This window comes from Parasteatoda tepidariorum, chromosome 3 (genome assembly GCF_982258835.1).
Source record: "Parasteatoda tepidariorum strain Cologne lab strain chromosome 3, Ptep-v5.0, whole genome shotgun sequence".
Taxonomy (NCBI): domain Eukaryota; kingdom Metazoa; phylum Arthropoda; class Arachnida; order Araneae; family Theridiidae; genus Parasteatoda; species Parasteatoda tepidariorum.
Genome location: NC_141757.1, coordinates 48,430,041 through 48,450,893, shown reverse-complemented (window position 1 = coordinate 48,450,893; position 20,853 = coordinate 48,430,041). Strand labels below are relative to the sequence as shown.

The following is a 20,853-nucleotide window of genomic DNA, read 5'->3' as shown; positions in this document are numbered from 1 at the left end:
CCGAATCCTTTGAGGGAAAAAAAAGATACGTTTTATCAGAGAAAGTACGTTTCTGTGTTTGATTTCCTAAATCAAACTATGGACTGAGCGAAATAATTAGCATATTTAAGAGTTGGCCCTCAAACCATTAAGCTAGAAGCAAAGTACGTTCCGATGATTAGATCAAAAGTTACTCAGGATGCTTAATTTTTAGCTTCGCACGCTGCATGGTTGCAGAATATGTCTGCTCACGTTAATGACGATTGGGGCAAATTCTGGTTGCCTGGGGAAATTTTTTATCATATGAAAGGAAAGTTACTACAAAACTTATTATTGTAAAAAAAGGAGAAAAAAATGTCACTTTTCAAATTTTTTTCTACAAAAAAGCGATGAAAAGCAGGACTGACATGAAATCTAATTAAGTTAATAAAATTGCGATATTTTTAAGATAATATTATGACATGGAAATAAAAGCTGATTTTAGTAATCACTTTTTGGTGCCCACGATTTAGGCAGATTCCAATGCAAACCCCAACAGAGTTGTGATATTTTTTACGTTAACCTATTAGAAAATAAGCACTTGAATGCTGCTCATGAATGGTAACTCGGAATATCCACGAGAGTACTCCTGTTGTCATAGGAAATTTCACACCAGACCATAACTCCAGTTGTAGGTTCAGGCACTCACCTGGCCTCCTTCTAACCGATATATGACTATAACTGGTACCAAAGTAGCACCAATTTTCATCTGAAAACACAATAGATATCCATTCTGTCCTCTAGTAGGCTCCAACTCGACACCACTCACGTCGTAAACGACAGTGGTTTGGAGTAAGTGGAATGCAAGCTACAGGGGGTCTCGCTCGGGGCTGTACTTGAAGTACCCGATTTGTAAAAGTTCGTTGTGGCACAGCAGTGCCAACAGCAGTTCGAATTTCTAAAACAGACGCAGTTTGCACCACAGCCATTCACCGTAAACGTCTAGTCTTCCATCTGAGTAATGCCTAGTGGATACCCAGAACTCGGTCTCCTAGAAGCAGTAGTTTCTCTTGACCACTGCTGCCAACAGTCATGCAGAGTGAGCCGTGATGACTCAAGTGATAGAGGATTCGCCTTGAAATGAGGCGAACTGGGTTCGAATCCCAGCGAGGGTCGCTCAATACGAATTCCACATCCGGCTTGCACCAACCACAGTGCTGACGTAAAATATCTTTAGTGGAAGCCGCAAAATGGGCTAGAGTACTCTTGCCGTCAGACTAACCGAGAGAGGTTTTCGCGTTTTTTCTCTCAATGTAACGCAAATGTGGGTTAGTTCCATCAAAATGTCCTCCACGAAGGCAAATCTCTACCAATATTTAATATAGGAGTTCATTTGTCTTCTGTGTTGGATTCAAAATTACAAGGTTATGGCGTTGAGCATTAGTAGTCGTAAATCCAAAAATTGGGTTGGCTGTTTAACGACGGTCATGAAATAATCATGCAAAAATGGATACATTTCTTCCCTGCCTTTCTGAAATATCGAGGAAGGAAAATCCACCTTCTCGCAGCCCTACTACACGACCATGTTCAAAGTCAATAAATTGTTGATAATGGCTTCTTCGTCTTCTTAAAGGCATTTTTAACAATCTGCTACTCACTATGTCAAAATTTAACAAAAAATAATTCTTACGAACTATAAAACACATATTTAAAGCAACCCCGATATGCATGTTCAGAGTGGCGAAATCTGAATAGATATCATCTTTTAGTTGTATAAACAAGCCTATCAAATTTAGTTTAACTAGCACAACTCTCTCTTAGCAATGGGATTTTCTTCCGTCTGTGTATTGAAACATACATTTTTATAGTTAAGTTCAATACATTTTTAAATTTCTGAGCCATATTAACTTACTTTCTCAAAAAAATATTTTCTGTCATGTTTAATAAAACAAGCATAACTTTTTATGTCAGCATGATTGCTTATTAGTTTGAATTCCTTCAGTTTATGAGAGAGATCTGAAATTTAGTTTCATAAATAATTATTACTTCATTACGTTTGAATTTCCATTATATTAAACATACATGCCAATTTAGTATAGAATTCTGTAAAATAATATATTTTTCATTGCTAAGTAATTAATTGTTATCAAAAATTTTTAACATTATCTATACAAATTCTACCTTCTAAAGTACATTAAAAAAATTATTGTAACTATTGAAAAAAGCGCTATAATTTTGGGGAATATTTCATACAAAAAAAAAACAAAAAAAAAAAAAACAAAAAAAAAAAAAAAAACCTGCGATCTGTGGAAGTATTAGACTCAGGGAATTTTCTGCACCCCTAGCGCACTGTGCACACTACGAAAATATCAAAACATATCAAATTGCTCACAAGAAATTGTAAATATGCTCTCACTTCCAAGTCACTATCCTAATTTCTTTAAACATTTTACTGAATTGTATGAAATTGTATAGAGTGATACTCTATTGGGTGACTCAGGTCCGAATCCTAGCGTGTGTTGGTCGATACGAATTCCGCTTTCAGTGATGACATGAAATATCTCAGTGGTAGATCACGGTGAAGACGTGATATAACCTCAGTGGTAGACCATGGCGCTGACATAAAATATCCTCAGTGGTAGACACATAACGGGTCAGAATCTTAGAAGAGAAATTATGGCAGAGATAGCTAGTCTATGGTTCAGGATCTGAAAACTTTTTCTGTTGATAGGGTTTTCTCTTTGGCGACGAATTTCTAGGTGGAGGTCAAATAGTGTAGAGCATAATTTTTATTAGATTTTAATAATATTTTCTCTTTTTGTTATTTTAAATGCCAATTAGATGTAATCATAGAATCAAGGATTACATGCAATCATAATTTCAAGCGTGCTTGATTACATTGTAATAAGGATTAAAGGTAATTGAATACTTTTAAGACAATGCATAAATTGTATAGGTAAATAAATTGTTTTTTTACTATTGCTTGGTTTATTAAAGGAAAGCTTTTAAACACAGAATTACGAACGAAAGTAAGTACATAAATATGCGAATAAGATTGTATTGTAATTACTTGTAATCGCAATAAGAAACGATTACGAGTGATGATGATTGAACCAAAATATATGATTACATGCAATCGTGATTGCAAGTATTTACGATTGCATACTATTTGCTCATTCAGTTTGTAGGAATGTATATGTAACTGCTAACATATTCTTACGTACGTAGACGTAACATATTTTTATATGCGTAGACGTAGACGCAGAACGTATGTATATAAATACAATTTATTAATATACGAGCAATGCTTGTAAGTTCGTATGAATATAGACGCATATACGATATAGACGCATGCAGCATAAGTACAATTGCCCATACATAGATATATTTCACACTCATCCGATATTTGTACGTATGAATGAACATGTATGTACGTACATATGCATTTAAGATATATGTATGAATCTACAGATGTAAATACAATGTATGCACAAATGTTATTTGTACGCACATTTTACGTACTTAATTTTGCATGTAATATACATGTAAACTAGTATGCTAATTCGTATGTACGTATGAAGAGACAATATAAGTTTATATACTTATACATGTATTTATACACTCAAATACATTCATAGTATGAAAGTTCATATTTATACACATAAAATTCATGAACAGACATATTTGGTTCATACATGCATTTTGTTATGTATGCACATATTTATGTATATCTCAAAACATGTGCATGTAATGTATGAGTGCATGTATGCATGCATGCACAAAAATGCTTGCATGTACTTGCCTTATTCGTATGTATATACAATGTATGCAGGTACGTAAGTACATATAATATAAATATAAATGTGCGCATTTACTAGAAATATCTGTATTTACAATGTATGTATGTACAGACGTTATGTGTATACATGTCAAACTCTTTAACCATCAAGGCTATGTCTTTCCATGGTTCGAGATGCGAAACATCGTTTGCACTTGGACGTCTTATTCAAGGAATTTAACCGTAAAACTAAGACAGGGATGGGTAAACTACGACCCGCGGGCAAACTCTGGCCCGTCGGAAGGTTTCATCCGGCCCGCGGATAAAATTTTAACTTGTTTAGGAGAACTATTTTTGTTCTTTCTTTTTTAACAATGTACTGGTGACCTTTTTATTTACTCCACTTTTATTCTACAAAACATAAATTGGTAAAATGTTGAAAGTTAGTTCTTTATTGAATAACCGTAGATTGGAGGCCAACCATGCGTTTCAACGTAAATTGTGAAACAGTGAGGTTGGATTTGCAGCTTGAATTAACTGAGTTGCAATCTAACAATCATCTGAAGCAGCTGCTTCTAAATATGCCAAAGTTGGAGTTCATTACGAAATTATTATGGGATTATTATATTATTATGGGATTATAATATTATATTAAATTATTATGGAATCATTACTAAAAGCTAGTTTCCCAAATTTAATATCTCATGTCCAGAAAATCAGTATATGCTTCATCTTATATATGTGAACAAGTGTTTTCAACTATGAACCATAGAGTAAATCATTTCAAAAGTACACTAACAGACAAGCACTCAGTGTTTCGCTCCTTAAAATAAGCACATCTCACTTCGAACCTCAATATAAGGAACTTTTAAAAATGATATCACAATTTCATTCCTCTCATTAAATATTTAAATTAAAACTTGTATATCGTTTTTTTTTAATTTTAGGAGTTTTTATCTAGCCCACTCAGCCATTTTTTTTAATTTTTTGCCCTCGACCAAAAACGTTCGCGCTTCCCTAAACTAAGACCCGTATGAATATTTATTTTATGTTATTCTTATGTCATTTTAACCTACTCCAGTGTAACATAATTGCTTTATATGTTCTTATACTTAGTTGCGTTCAAAAGAAGTTTTTAACAGTTTAGTTATTTAAGTTCATTTTAAAATTTATTGGAATATCTATCGCGTAAGCAACGTCCTATAGGGGAAGTTGTTGTTTGAGACGAATGACAGCTAGGGGACCAACACGATCATCAGATGCACTGGAAATTTCTTCAGTGTAGCCTGGTAGCGCACTTACTCTTAGTGGCTTTTCAAATTTTAAAAATAAGAAAAATGATTTATATTCTTTCTTATGCAAGTGAAAACAAAATGGGATCTCTTTTTTTAGGGAAGGAACATACAAAACACATCGAAAAATATTTGTAAAAAATCTTCTTATTAGAGATAGAACCTAGTGCCTGAGAAATCGCTCTATTAAATTTAATTATCTAATATGAAAGGTTTGCTTAAACTTAACATTCCACACTTTTCGTAATCATATTACTTTAAACATTAAAATATGCAAAAAGTATACAGAAACATATATTGTTACACCATTTAATTTTGAAAAAAATGTTTTTTAACAAAAAAATTTTCAAACAGTTTTTAACTTAGAAACGTAAAAGAAAGAACGCTTGCGATAAAAAAAAGTTTTAAAAATTCCTCATATTGAAATAAAAAAACTTTCATATTATTTCCTTTCTTTTCCCGTTTTTTTTTAGTTTTAAAGTTCTTAATCAGACGTTGAAAACCATTCTGAAGATAACTATCATCAAATTAGGAAAGAAATTATGTACAAGTAAATTTTTTATTATAAAACTCATGGCACTTACCTGCTTTATAAATACGGAGAATTCCAAATGAAATGTTTTTCATTTTAACATTTTATTCTAAAATTGTATATACATAGATTATCCCTTCATTACTTTGATATGACGTTCCACACCACAAAATTTTATAATTCTAACATCTGGATATGAATTTCAATATGTAACTTAAAAACAAAATGACTGAATTCCAATGAAATCATTCACTCAAAATTAAAAAATACTTACGAAAAAAACCATGAAAATTAAGAAATAATAAAAAAAATACTATTTCCAGTAATTCGGATGATTCGCTATTGTTGTTTTCCAAATTACATAGATGCAAAAATATATACTATTCTATAAAGAATAGGAAGAATAGATACGGAATTAATATAGAATATGCTACAACTATTACAGTTCTGCACGTCCTCAAATCACATTTATTCTTAGGAAGGAAGGAAGTTGACTTCACTTTAATTTGTAATAAATTGAAGCAAAAAAATTTTTTTTTTACTTTAATACACACATTTGTAACAGTACCGTAAACCGGGGCGAGTCTACCCCTCCAGGGGCGAGTCTACCCATTTTAATTTTATTTAATTTTCACTATTTTAAATTGCAAATAAAAAAAATTTTACCGACGGAGGACTTAGTTCAGACTCTAAGGAAGATGCTGCTGTAGAATTTTGATCCGTTTTTATTTATTTGGTGTCTTTTTAACCGACCTGTTCAAACGTCTTTTGAGAGATTTGTATTGAAAATCAGCAAACTTTTAGTTGGTGTTCCGTAAGTATATTATTATTATTACTTTTTTCACTTTGGTTAAGTGATAAACTTATCTAAGACTAAGATTACATTAATTTTATATGAAAAAAAGCAAAAAGAATGTAAGTTTTGCTGTTGTAAACAAAAAGCCAGAATTCGCGGGGCGAGTCTACCCATTCGTATTTAGGATTAATAAAGCATAATAATATAATTTAGAACTTTATTTATATTAAAATTAAGTCATTTTAAATGAATTTGAGTATATTATTTTAATTATGCATTGATAAATTTATCATTAATAAGAAAATTTATAGGTTAAATATAAATGTAAATATAAAATATATTTATTTTACCTATTTTTTCAATTTTTATATTACAAAATTAACTTTTTATATTTAATGCAATTTAAATAAATTATTATTTATAAAGTATTATTACCTCCCAAAAGAATGGGAAAAGGATTTTTTATGATTCCCAATGTTTGAATTTCGATTTCGTTAATAATCTTTAATTATTATCATTTATCTTTAATTATCTTTAATTAAATTTATATTAATTTTAATTTATTTTTATCAACAATAATCAGAAAAAAATGTTATTTATAATGTTAAGGATTATAAAAACAAGACTGTGATCAAAATGTGATAATTGATCAAATACTCAATTTGTGTTATTTTATGAATAAAAAAATGGAATATATAATAAAGTTATGAATTTTACTTCATAAATATCCTATATAGTAACTAAAAAAAACAATTTAATAGTAAAATTTGATTATTTACACTGTTAACATTCATTTTAGTAGAATGGGTAGACTCACCCCATACGAGAGATTTGTCAGCAGTTCTATAAAAATATACAGTAACAGCGTAACTGTTAATATTTTCTAAAATCGATTTCACAGCTTTAAGGAGGGATAAATAGCTATTCCGAAACACCTATTAAAAGCCTTTTTTCTTTAATATTTACAAAAGTTTGACCACTTGAAAGTTGACAAACTGAAAAAATGGGTAGACTCGCCCCGGTTTACGGTATGCGATCACGAAATTGGAAGTTATCGGTTCGGCAAATTCGTTAATAACAGAAAGGTGAAAATTATTAAGAAATTGTTCTTCAAATGTTAGGCGCGTTCTGTTTCAGAAGGATTTACCAATGTTCTGGGTCATTATTTCACGGTCTTCAGCCTTTTCCTTGAAGAAATTTTACTTCTTATTTGCAGCTAAAAAATGACGTCCTACTCTGCCAATGATTCTGATAGATCTAACTGAAAACTTAATAAATAAAAGCCAAAAATATCCTCCCCGCTAGCAACGCATTGCATTATATAGAAATAAATTTGAAGCTTCAAGGAATTTATGAAAAATATTTGAAAAAGTTTTTTATTCAGATATTATTAAAATGATATTCGCAGTCGCAACACTTGAATACGCCCTCTAACGGAGACTTTCTTTTCAGGCTTTTATATAATAGGTTATCATTTAGTTCAATCAGAATCATAGGTAGAGAAGAACGCTTATTTTTTAGCAGCAAGTAAGAAACAAAATTTCCCTAATGAAAACGGAGTAGAACCTAAAAGACGATTCAGAACATTGATAAATCATTTGGAAACAGAACGCGTCCAACATTTGTAGAACAATTTTTAAATCTTTTTTTTTTCCTTTCCATTATCAACCAACTTGCAACCGATAACTTCCGATTTCATGATCGCATGCTGTAAAAGATGTGTGTATGGAGGTAAAATACATTTGTTTTGTCTTCAATTCATTATAAATTAAAGGGAAGTTATTTCATTCCACATTGCTTGCTTCATTCCAATAAATAAATGTTATTTCAGAACGTGCAGAACTGTAATAGTTATAGAATAATCTTCTTCTTTATGGAATAGTATAAAATTCTGTATCTATATAATAAGGAGAACAACAATAAAGAATCATCCGAATTACTTGAAATATAATCATTTGTGTTGATTATTAATAAATTTTTATCGATTTCTTGGCAAGTATTTTTTAACTTTGAATGCTTAATTTCAAATAGAATTCAGCTATTCGCCATTGCAGCGCTTGAACACACCCTCAATCGGGCAGTGTATTTTTGGCATTTATTTATTCAGTTTTCAGTTAGTCCGATCAGACACATTGACGAAATAGGACTCCATTTTTTAGCAGCAAATAAGAAGCAAAATTTCCTTAAAGGAAAAGACAGAAAAACTTGAAAAAAATGACCCAGAACATTGGTAAATCTTTCTAAAACTGAACGCGACCAACAATTAAAGAACAATTTCTCAATAATTTTTACCTTTCGATAATCAACAAACTTGTAACCGATAACTTCCAATTTCGGGATCGCATATTGTTACAGATGTGTGTAATACAGTAAAATATTTTTTTTTTGTTTCAATTCATTACAATTTAAAGTGAAGTCAACATTGCTTACTTCATTCCAATAAATAAAGTAATTTCAGAACATACGGAACTGTAATAGTTTTAGAATATTCTTTTTCCTTATAGAAGAATATTTGTTTAAAAAATATTAGCATGAAAATAAAGCACCAAATCCAATGCATGGGCTTCATCAGAATAAGTAGTAAAAAAATCCAAATTTGTACATCAAAATGAAATTTAATTATATATGAAAAAATTTAAAACATAAAATTGATTTTAGATCTAAAAATTTTAAAAAGCATGATGAACCAATAAGACATACATAATTTAGTTTACGTTTTCCATTCCTGGAAAATTGATTTAAATGTAATGTTTCCTTAAAATAGAATCCTCTAAAATAAATTGTTTACTTTGTTACAGTTTAACCTTAAAGCTGCATTGTTAATCATCTGCCATACAAAATTAGGATGTAACTCAAACTATATTGTCGCAAATCGTACAATAAATCAAAGGAAGAATTCTAAAAATAAAATTTAACTACAAAACTTTAAAAGAATATGTTTTAAAAGAAGCCCTTAACCTGCCAAACCATCATAATTTGAGAAACAAAGGTCTTATTCTTTAGAAGAAAGTCAACAAAAAGTTTTATTACCATTAAGAAAACGATACTTTTAAGGACCAAACTAGCATTGTATATGTATTTTACTCTATACCCCCTACATTTTCTTATAAAAGTGAGAGTCACTTGATTTCACGTTAGAACGGCATTTGAAACAGTGAAAGAATACCGAAATCAAGATGATGGCATACTTGCTTTATGTGGTTTTCTTCTTATCTTACAGTATCTTCGTAAGTATTCTTGATTCTTATAAAATTAATTAAAGTAAATTTTTTACTGAATAACTAATATGATATCAATATAAAATTTAGTAAAATAAAAAAAAATCCATATTTTAAATTAGCATCATCATTACTAAATGAGTATAACCTACTCTGTTAGAATTCTACTTCTAAAATTGTGGTAAAGTAACCGGCAGCGGTCTGTTTATTAAATAAACCGTAAAGTTTAAGGTAAAAAACATTTTTTTACCTTTACGGTTTTGAAACCGTTTACAACTGGTATGTTTAAAAAACTATGAATAGGATACTAATGGCCTTTAACCATTTACAACTGGAATGGTTTCAAAACCACAAAAACAAATGTTAACTGGACATTGGAGATCATTTAATAGCTTTATAGTGCTGCCATCTATGCGTGTATGAGAGTATCGTATCCTTATTGCCCAGGATCAAAAATGTAAAGGGAGTATGGAAAGGAGGAAATGTTGTATTGTCAGGCAGAGATTCAAACCACCTTTAGTAGGTGGGCTTAGTCGGTTAAATAACATTCTGGTTGTTTAGCCGTATCAGGTGAAAGCAGTTAATAATCGGTTTTCTCACAGTTCACAGTTTGAATACTATCTTACTTATGGTTATTTGACTGCTTCGTTTGAATATGCTAAAATAACTATTAAATAAACTGTTATTTAACCAATTTTTCTGAGAAATTATTAGCAATGTTGGTGAGAATCTCAATCCAGAAAGATTTCTGCTTAGAAATGGAAAGTCTAAACACTGATCAAAAGTTAATGAGAGTGTAATTTTTTGTGCAATAAATACATTCTATTAGCTTTATATATAAATGTATTCTTTTAAATGGTGTTCAACCGGAATTCAGAACTTAAAAATTTATGAAAATTTAAAAATTTATTAATATAGAAAAGGTATTATACATGCGAATCACTGTGTTAGTGGAACAGAGTTTTTAGAACTAATGATTAAGGTGCTCTAACTTAATTTTAACTAGAATTTATTAAAATATGAAAATGAAAAAATTCTTTGTAATGTGAATCACTGTACAAGTGGAAAAGCTTTCAGAACTAATTTGTAAGATATCGTAAATGAATGTTTGAGGAGAAGAAATAAAAATGTACACAAATATGATAATAACGAAATTATTTTGCATGTAAAAGTGGAATTAAAATCAACAAAACTAGTTCATTTGTCAGATAAAACTGAAAGGAGCTTCTAATTAATGTTCTGTTCAAATCTAAGTCATTAAGGTTGCTTTCAATTTCATGTGTGTGCAGAATTATTTTATAAATCAGACCCTTAATTAAAGAATTAGCGATCGATTTATGATGACGTCTTATGATTCAAAATAGTTATGACTATTAAAAAATGGCATTTTTTTAAACCTTTTGAAAACATTGCCAACTCATTATATTATGTTGAAGTTAAATTCTCGACAAGTAGTTACACTACTTGTAGAGAATTTAACTTCATCAGAGTTAATTAACACTAACTCAACTTTGAAAACTAAATTCACTTCATATATTTTCTACAAGATAGATGCGTATCTTAAATCAGCGGCCTGCATGATTTCAAGGCGTATGATTTTTTTTTTTAAAAAAAAGAGAGATTAGTCAACAAAACTTTTTAAAAAATAGAAGATTAAAATTTAGCAACAAATTTTAAAAAAATGCAAATGTTTTTTTTTTATTAATAAATGCGTAATATTGAATAGTTAATATCATCGGCAGGAGCATCAATTGAATTGGGTAAATGGTATTTAGGTCGAAGAATTTATTGAATGCATTATTTAAATTGCAGCATAAAAGTATCGTTAATATATCAGACCAATAGAGCTTGAGTAAGAGCGTTGTATTTTTGTAAAAATGAAAGATTGAAAAAAAAATTTGAAAGAAAAAAAAGCGTTAAAAAAATTTTAGTTTCATTTTGATCCTTATCACGATTTTTTAAATTAAAACGAATAAAATAAATGCATATTATAACTATTTTATGATTCTAAATTTTTATTTATTGTTCGAAACAGAGTATATAATATATATTTTCTTATTTTTATTACCTTTAAAGGTGGTGAATGGAGAATGTGATTTATTAGATCCGTGTCCAAAGGGAATGGCCTGTGTTTCAGTAGATGGTGGTACACGTTGTAAAAAACATGCTCAGCTAGGTAAAGAAAAAATGCTTTATACTGCATGTTTAAATTCGAATTACATGAATATTATAGGACCAGAAAACCCCAGAGTGGTGTAACAACGAATGTCCTAAAAATGGATCATTTATTTAAAAATCAATTAAAGACAAACGAAAAGTTTTAGCAAATATGCAATTAATTGTGTTCGGTTTAGGAAACGAGTTTTATCTGATCAAACTTCAAAATTAAATAACAAAACTTTAAGACAAATTGTGCTGCTGACTGGAGAAACTATAAAAAAGAGGAAAAAATTAATACATACCACACTTTCAGATCTAAATATTCAGTTAAAAAAGTTCGTAATATCGAATAATAAACAGAATCAATTCTTAATATCGAAAGTAGAAAATGATTTTACCTCTTTCTGTTTTTCTTCAATTTGTTTTTTGTTTTTTTTTTCAACTATTGGCCTTTTTTGGCGCTAGTATCAATTGCCTATTTTTTCCATTGAAAATATACAAAATACATGCTTAAAACATAACAGAATAGAAAAAAGCCAAAATGGGATATTTTTGGAATTTTAAATGCAAGATGAGACATAGCAAATTTTGCTTCGAGGGAAACAATTAAAAAAAATTCTCTGTTGCCATTATTTTATAGGAATTGTATTTCAGTGTACCTGATTAAAATTTAGCTAACATATAAAATACAGGATTAAAATTAAAATTTAAAGTATACAAAATATCCAGAATTGATTTTCATGAGAAACTGTGATTTGAAAGATCAGATTTTGCTTGATTTTTCATCATGTTGAGTTTGTTGGGTTTGCATTTTTACAAATTATGCAGGAAAATAAGATCTATAAACAAATATTCTGTAGTTTCTGATTATATAAAGATGAAATCATATTAAATTTTTAAAGATTTTAACTAAAACATGATTCCCGTAACATTTTGCTTTCAAATGTTTCTTTTTATTTTAATTTGATTAAGTATAAATTTTCCAAAAGTATTTTTTATGCTTGTTTTGACACGAACTTTCCATCCTAGTGGCAAAAATATCTCTTTTTATATGTCCTCCCCTCCCCTGCAAGAAGAAGAGAGATATAAAATTTGTGTCATTTGAAAAATACCAAATATGTAATTTATTTTATTTTTGCGACTAAACAATTTTACTCATGTGCCTTTTTAACGCTGTATTTTATTTCATTATGAATACTCTGTTTTAAAAACTATTTAATTCATTTGTATTTTTTCAAAACAGATTTATTTTGATAGTATTTGATTGATTTGTTAAAATTTGATAGAACATTTTTCAAAAACACTAAAAGAAGATTTACATTCAATAAAATAAATACTTCAAAAATCAATAAGTGACAAAAAATTGCGCAACACATATAATAAATATGAGATAAACGTAAATATATATAATTTTATTTGAAAAAAAAGGAAATGGAATATTTATAATTTAATAAAGCAATATGGTGGTTACTTTTACAAACTAAATTATGCGGCTAAAAATTTAAACTCAAAAACAATTTAATATGAAGTTCATTTAAAATTTATTTTGATGGAAGCAGGATAAATTAAATATGATGATGACAATATAAATTAGGTAACTTTTGTCCAATGAAGGTCATTTGCTGGTTCATACGCATAAAAGAATGTCATATGCATATAAGATTCTCATATGCTTATGCTATCATCATATTAAGTTTATCATCATATTAATTAAAACTTGATTTCCGTAACATTTCGGAATGTTTGTTTATATTTTAAATTTGATTTGCTATAAATGTTTCATCAAATATTTTTTATGTTTGTTTTTATACGAACTTTCTATTCACAAATCAAAAGTACTCCTTTTAATATGCTCACATCCCGCAAGTGTTTAAATGAACGTAGGCTGAATTAAAGTTAAAAAGAGATTATGGCAATATAAATAAGGCTATTTTCGACCAATGAAGGTCATATGTATACAACCTCCCAATCCGTAATGATTTTAGAACCCTTTTTAGAAATGAAATATGGAAGCTACTTTAAGTAGTATTTGCAAATTATAATCCCCTTTTCAGCATAATTCAATGATGCATTTTCAAATTTTAGGATTGAAAAAACTAAACTGCATTAATTGTAGTTAAAAGAAAGAATTTCTTCCGAAAAATTAATACTCAGGATTATTAAAAATTAATGCAGCAAAATAGAAAAGATGTAATAATTTTCTATTTGACCTTATTTAGAGTAACTCTTTTTCATGCGAAATGTTTCACGCATATGCAAGCAAAAAGTGCCAAATTGTTCGAAACTTCTTCTTAAAAGTGGGGGTAGTTAGCATAACTTTTAGTATTAATAAAAATTACTTTTCGAAATTTTCTATAAAAACGGAGACAATTTTCCATTATGTCTTCTGATATATATTACTATTCACGTAACACCGAAAAGTTACGGGCTTATTTATTTTTAAAGAACAAAAACAAGCATTCAAAAAACAAGCACACTTACCCATATCAATAATTTTAAGTATCTAAATGGATTTCGAACTCTCACGCTAATTTTAACACTATAGCGAAAGTAACTAGCGAACTTGTTTGCTTCATAATAGAGGCTCCCACGACAGAGGAGCCTTATCCGCCATCAATGATCAATCAATTACCAATAGGAATACGTTTCTATGAGGGTGGGAATATTAATCATTCTATAGAAAAGGTGCGAACTGCCATTGCTTGATTTATGCAACTCAACTGATATTATCCAGCGTTATGTCTTAGATCTATATACACAAATATTTCAAAATGCACTGTAATGGGATACCTTTAAGTGAATTAGTGTTTGTGTCTCGATCCTGATTGGTTTTTGAAACGTAGTATGCGTTTACTTAAGCAACTGTTCTATCCATTCTGCTGCGAGCAAGCCGAACTCATTCTATATTCTTTCACAATGATTTCAATTTTTTCAATATACATTTCTTAATTAACAAAGGCAGGCGCAAAGCCACGTAGAACATAAACAACTAATTATATATTGTTGGTAAGAAGACAAAGCAAAACTAGATCAAGATTGCAATAAAAGACATAAACAGATAATAAATCTAAGTTAAATAAAAGCCGTAAACGAGGAATATTTCAACAAATTTACGATACGATATTGTATTTCAATTAACTTCACGTTAATTAACATTATAACTGAAGTGGAGAAATTTAGCTTAACTTTAACACGCCATTTTGCTTATAAGCGGTGGTATTGAAGTGGGTATTTGCGATCTTCTTCTTGAAGTGCAAGTACCCAATTAAAGAAGAAAATTAAGTTACGTACGAAAAGGACAAAATTAAGGGAGGAAATTAATTGTTTGACAATCTTGAATTACATATGAACAGTTGAATATGGACTAATTTTTGCGAATTATATCAGCTTTCTTACTTTTGTTGAAAAAATTCTGTGTCTGTGTGTGTCACTGTCTTATTACTTCGAAACTTATTTCTTCCATCATCCTGAAATTTTATACAGCGACAGCAAGGAGAAACTACAAGCAAATTAGTTTTTATTTTACTTCAAGTATTTAAACGATAACATAATTAACGTTATCTAGCATTTAGCACTTATTGATAAAGAAAAAAGAATTAGTTGCACGTTCTTTAATATCTAATTATTTTCTATTCGTTATATCAGTGAAACTCAGTGTTTAATGAATGCCTGAACATCACGCTTGAGCGCATAAGTAGCCTACGTCACCATGTTAATATTTATGAAGTTTTCTACTAAAATATCGTGCTTATTTTAATTATAGGGATACTTTTAAAAATTTATTTATATAAAGCCAAATAAAAAGCAAAATTAATGAATATAAATGAAAAGCAAAATTAATGAATATAACGAAAAAGCAAAATTAATGAATATATAGTACTAAGTCGCTTTGGAAAAACATAGAAGATCGCCACAACGTGCCAATGTTTGCTCTATTAAATTTGGAAGTAGGTATTAATTGAAATTTAAAAAAAAATAAAGCTATGCACTAAAAGGGAAAGTTAATGGAGAAGTGGTACCAATTTATTTAAGAGAAACATAGATTTATTAAGAGAAGCGTTAGAAACGTAGAATAGGCGTAAATGCTGCTTAATTAATTTTAGTAATAGGTAATTGCTAGATTGTGACAAATATTGACTACTTTAAGTAGACCTAGAGCAATCAAATCATGCCAAATGATACTGAATACAGTTAACCCTTATATTTTAATAAAAGCCCCTCGAAAGAGATAAATACAGGGGAAAATTGCTTGATTGTGACATATATTGACTACCGTAAATTGACATCAAGCAATAGTAACATCAAATGAAAGTGAATGCAGTTAAATTTTATTTTGATGACATACACTACTAAAAACGTGTTTCGTTAAATCTAATAGCGTAAAATCACTGGATAGGGCAACAAATAATAATTTTTTGAAAAACAAATCGCATTATTTGAGATACATAATTGCGTCGGCATATGACTTTTCTATTTGTGCCTAATTTCGTAGCGTAAATAAGCAAGAATTTTTTTGTTTTTTACTCTTTTTCCTTCCTTGTTCTGGTAATTTAAAATAAAACAAATTTATTTTGTAATCAAAAAATCAGGTCAATTTTTAATTATTCCCTTGATTATTTGCCTTAGTCACCTTGAATATTTGCATTTTAACAACGTAGTTGTGTTTATTACATATCGATAAACATTTTCCTTTGTTTCTTCTCAAAAAAAAAATTAGGGAATGTGTGCAGTCCAACTGGTTTGCTTGGCGACAGGTTCGCAGTTTATCAGAACTATCCATCTTGTGAACCAAAAACTCTTAAGTGCGTCCAAGAGAATGGGCGAGTGAGTAATACAATTCTTCTTAAATCTCTGACTTCCTAAGTATTTTGACAAAAGTATTACAAAAATTATTTATTTTTCAAATTGCTGTTAGAAAAACCAATCCATCTACTTAATGCAAATATAAATGTGATTTAATGAAAGTTTAAACAATGTCAATATTTAAATATCCAATGTATGAGTAGTATTGCTATTACTTACACAAGTTAACGAAATCAAGTGGTATTATTTGATTAAAAACTTAAATTTATGCAAAAATATACAAACTGCAAATAATAGTCAACATGTTTTAAGTACTCAAACACAGGAGTTCACTTTCATGACTTGCTTGAAGTAATTTGAAGAGACTGATTCGAAAAAAAATCACGTTAGTCTCTTCTCTTTCATGCAGCATAAAGGTGAGAAACAAAACTAGAAAAACAACAGCAGTAGAAAGAGTAAAAAAAAGATTTAAAAAAAAAACGAGAAAAAAAACACTGAGATTGAGAGGGGCAAATCAGAGTAAAATGCATTTACACGCACTATGGAGTGGTGGTGGGTTGCTCATCTCGGCCACTGCGATCTTCCTTGTTCAGTTTTCTACCTTTTTTTTTCTCTATCTCGGCTACTGTGGTATTTTGTTTATCACCTTTATTTTTCCATTTTTCGTGGGCAGCATTGCGATTTTCAAACAACTTTTAATTCATCTCATTTGCGCCTGGCAAGTCTGGAAAATTGGAGCCTGCTTTTGAGTGCTTAAAACATGTCAATTGTTAATTCCTATTTACTTATTTTTGAGAAGTGAATTGAATTTTTAATCAAGTAATATACCCAGATCTTTGTGATTATTTACTTAATTTGAAATGAAATGGTGTTATAAACTGTGTCTGACAAAAATTACAACAGATGAAGGCAACAAAATAAAGGTAAGAACGAACACTGGGTTACCTTGAAGTCAATGATTCCGTTTTTACCGGAAGAGGATAAATCCTCTGAGCATAGATAATAAGGTATGGCAGTTACAAAATTAGAATGCTTATAACATTTATCTCAAAAAGGAAGGATATATGAAATGCCTATAATTACATGACAAATATCGATAAAATATTTTGAATAACACAATGTAATACAAACTTAAAAACATTTTTTCTAAAGTATTGAAACAAACCTAATGTTTGTTTTAAATTTATGTCATGTTCTTAAAATTAACTAGAATTTAAATACATTCAATTTATTTGTAAACAAAAGGATAAATTTTAGAATTTATGTTGCTTAAAAAATTACGCATAACATTTTAATATTATTCTGCTTTTAATTAAAAGATAATTTTTAAAATGTATGTCGTTTAAAGGATAAATAATCTACATATACTATGTCTCTTGCATTGACTTATTTAAAACGTTAATTGAACGTAAAATGAACTTTCACAGAGTCATAACTACTGATGACTCAAGTGGAAACTAAACACTCACAATGTTGTAACTTTTGATAGTACTAATGGTAACTAAACTTTCACATGTTGCAACTTTTGATGACACTTATGAACTTTGACTAAATCCAGTGAGAGGAAATTTCATTTAAAAATCTGCGATAGAGATTTCAAGTTCCACATACTTGAAAAATGAAGAATTCTTTATTTTTAACTGAGCATACAGTGAGCAAAATTAAAAAAATTATCAACCTGAATAACTTTTCTTCTAATGATCATATTTTTCACAAAGTGCCGATCACGATAGTTTATAAGAGGCCTCAAATGTGCTAATTAATTTGTGCTAACTATTAATTAATTTACAGAAGCAGACATAAAAATGCATTTTCTCTAAATAGAACACACCTTTTTCAATGGTTTTCTATTCCTGGAAACCAAAATATGGGTGATAGCCGCAATCTAGAAAGTTTAGTCCCCATACTACTTTTGCAGTAGAAAAATCTATGTTATTGAGGAAAAATTAGAAATGATAATTTAGTAATAGATTTCGATTTCGAAGATTTTTTTCAAAACTTCCTGATATGTGAATAAATATGTAAAAAAAAACGAAATTAACATTAGAGACCAAATATTTCGGCTGCACTCCTGCGGAAACTATTGGGACTATATATTCTAGATTACAACTATCCTCCACATTTTGATAGTCAAGAATCAGTAGAAAAAAAGACATATTCATTCAGAGAAAGTACGTTTTTTAGTCTGTTTCTGATGAATTAATTGTTAACATTAACTAATTAGCTCATTTGAGGTAACGCTTTTGATCCATTAAGATTGGCTCTTAGTTTGAGAAAATCCGATCATTGGACCGAAAGTTATTTAACGAGATTTCGTTTTTATTTTGGGCACTGTAGATCATTTGATTTTTTGGCATTGAGAATAATTAATTATTTCTTTTTTCTTTTTCAGGAACGCTGCGTCAAGAAATCCACGTGAAAATGCAACTAGATTGATTTTCTGCAAGTTATTTTCAGAAAAAAATGATATCCCCAACAGTAGTATAACTCAGTTGTACATAAATGCATGAGATTAAAATTAGATTAAATAAACACCACATTCTGCATCTATGGTTATATTTTGGTCTCATTCTTATGGTAGTCAATTTTATAATAGTCTCATTCTTATAGTAGTCTCGTTCTTATAGTAATAATATTATAGTAGTATGTCATATTTGTTCTTATTCTTATAGTAGCATAATGGTCAAATAAAAAATGGGCATACAGATTTGCTGAATTACTACCTAATTTTTGAATTTACATAATCTTTTACCTAAAAAACCTTTTCTGTTTAATTCAGAAAAGTCAAATAAAAATTATATAAGATCCTTTTCTTCACTTTGAAAATGAAACAGCCAACATTATCGAATGATCGAGAAAAAAGAAACGAAACAGATTTATTTTACCATAACAAGGATCATATCTCAAGATTTCATAATTTTATATGACGACGAATGCAAAGTACTTCCTTACACGGAGTACTTTACTATATAGATATTTAAATCCCCAATGAACTAAAACAAAATGACCTGGAAAGAAAATACGCATACTTCAAATTCGCTAGTTATTACCTAAGCAAGGAAAAAACAAAAACGATACATGAATGTGACGGCCCTTCCTTAAAGGAGAAGGTGAGGGGAAAAAACATGAAAGCACTCTCTGCGAATTGCAGCGCGACCCGCAAGACACTTTTTACAGCCAGTTTAACAGTTACTCATTCTCGAACTAATTATTTAATGTTAATTTTTTTTCTCCATTATACTCCATGTACACTTTCTACACTTTTTAATAGCTTCAAGCATCCAGGCCTTACAATTTCTGCATAGCAAAATAAAATGCACCGTTAAGAAAAAAGAATTTAAAAAAACTCGCGAAATGAGTCCTTATCATAGCAGTGTTTTTAAACAAATTGAAATTTCAAAAAAGGAACTCATGCTAAGTTCATAAATAATATTTACAGCAGGGCAAATTTCATTTCTGTAGTTGCATTTCAATGCTGTGCCGAATAACTCACATGATATTTTTTTGCTGCAAGTTTAACAGTTATTACAAACAAAGCTAGAAAGTTATTTCCTTTATTTTATCATACTTCCTGTTCATTTCCTGTTCATACATTTGCAAAAGTTTTTAAGTCTTGCAGATTTTTCGCAACAAAACAAAAAGCAGCGTGAAATTAAACATTCAAAATAATGGTGGCGCTTCCGATTTTTCAATATAGAGTAAATCTATACAATTCAGTCTAATAATTTGTTACTATTTTACTTATAAAAAAATTTGTTTTAAAAACGTATAAAAACTAAAAGGAAATTGAATTTTCGTAACAACGTTATGCTTCATTTAGGGTAAGGCTGCTATTATTGAGCCAGCTCTTTTCTTTTTTTGTTTTTATAATCCATTGTGTTTCAATTATATTCAGCAGACATTACATTTTGACTGTTAAGTACAGTAATCTATAGTATTGGTGATATTTAAAATTGAGTTAGAGCTATTTAGCGATATTAATAATGGTTGTTTACTCTGATGGAACAGAATTCACGAACGTATTATTTACCGACTGCTAGTGGCCTTCAATGGGCTCAATTTCAATGAGTATTTTTATGACTCAACTATAGAAATAATCAATATAAAAACTAATATTTTATGAGTCATTGCCATTGTATTTGAAAAATGCCATTGTATTTGATTTAGAAAAAATATAATAAGAATTATTAAATCTGAATTTAACAATAATCTAATTTATTCCTTCTAAATTGACGTACAGTGCGCAAAATGAAAACGTGAACACTTTAAACAACTTTTGTTATAAAAATCGAATTATTTTCACGTATTTGGAATTG

The 20,853-nt window shown here is 29.3% G+C and overlaps 1 long non-coding RNA gene across 1 annotated transcript; it reads left to right on the top strand.

Moving 5' to 3' along the window:
• Positions 1 to 9,425: 9,425 nt before the first annotated feature.
• LOC147813785 (uncharacterized) lies at positions 9,426 to 19,087 on the top strand. The gene is made up of 4 exons (XR_015432537.1): positions 9,426 to 9,583; positions 11,651 to 11,750; positions 16,452 to 16,558; positions 18,930 to 19,087. It is a non-coding gene; the product is annotated as an uncharacterized LOC147813785 (long non-coding RNA).
• Positions 19,088 to 20,853: the final 1,766 nt, after the last annotated feature.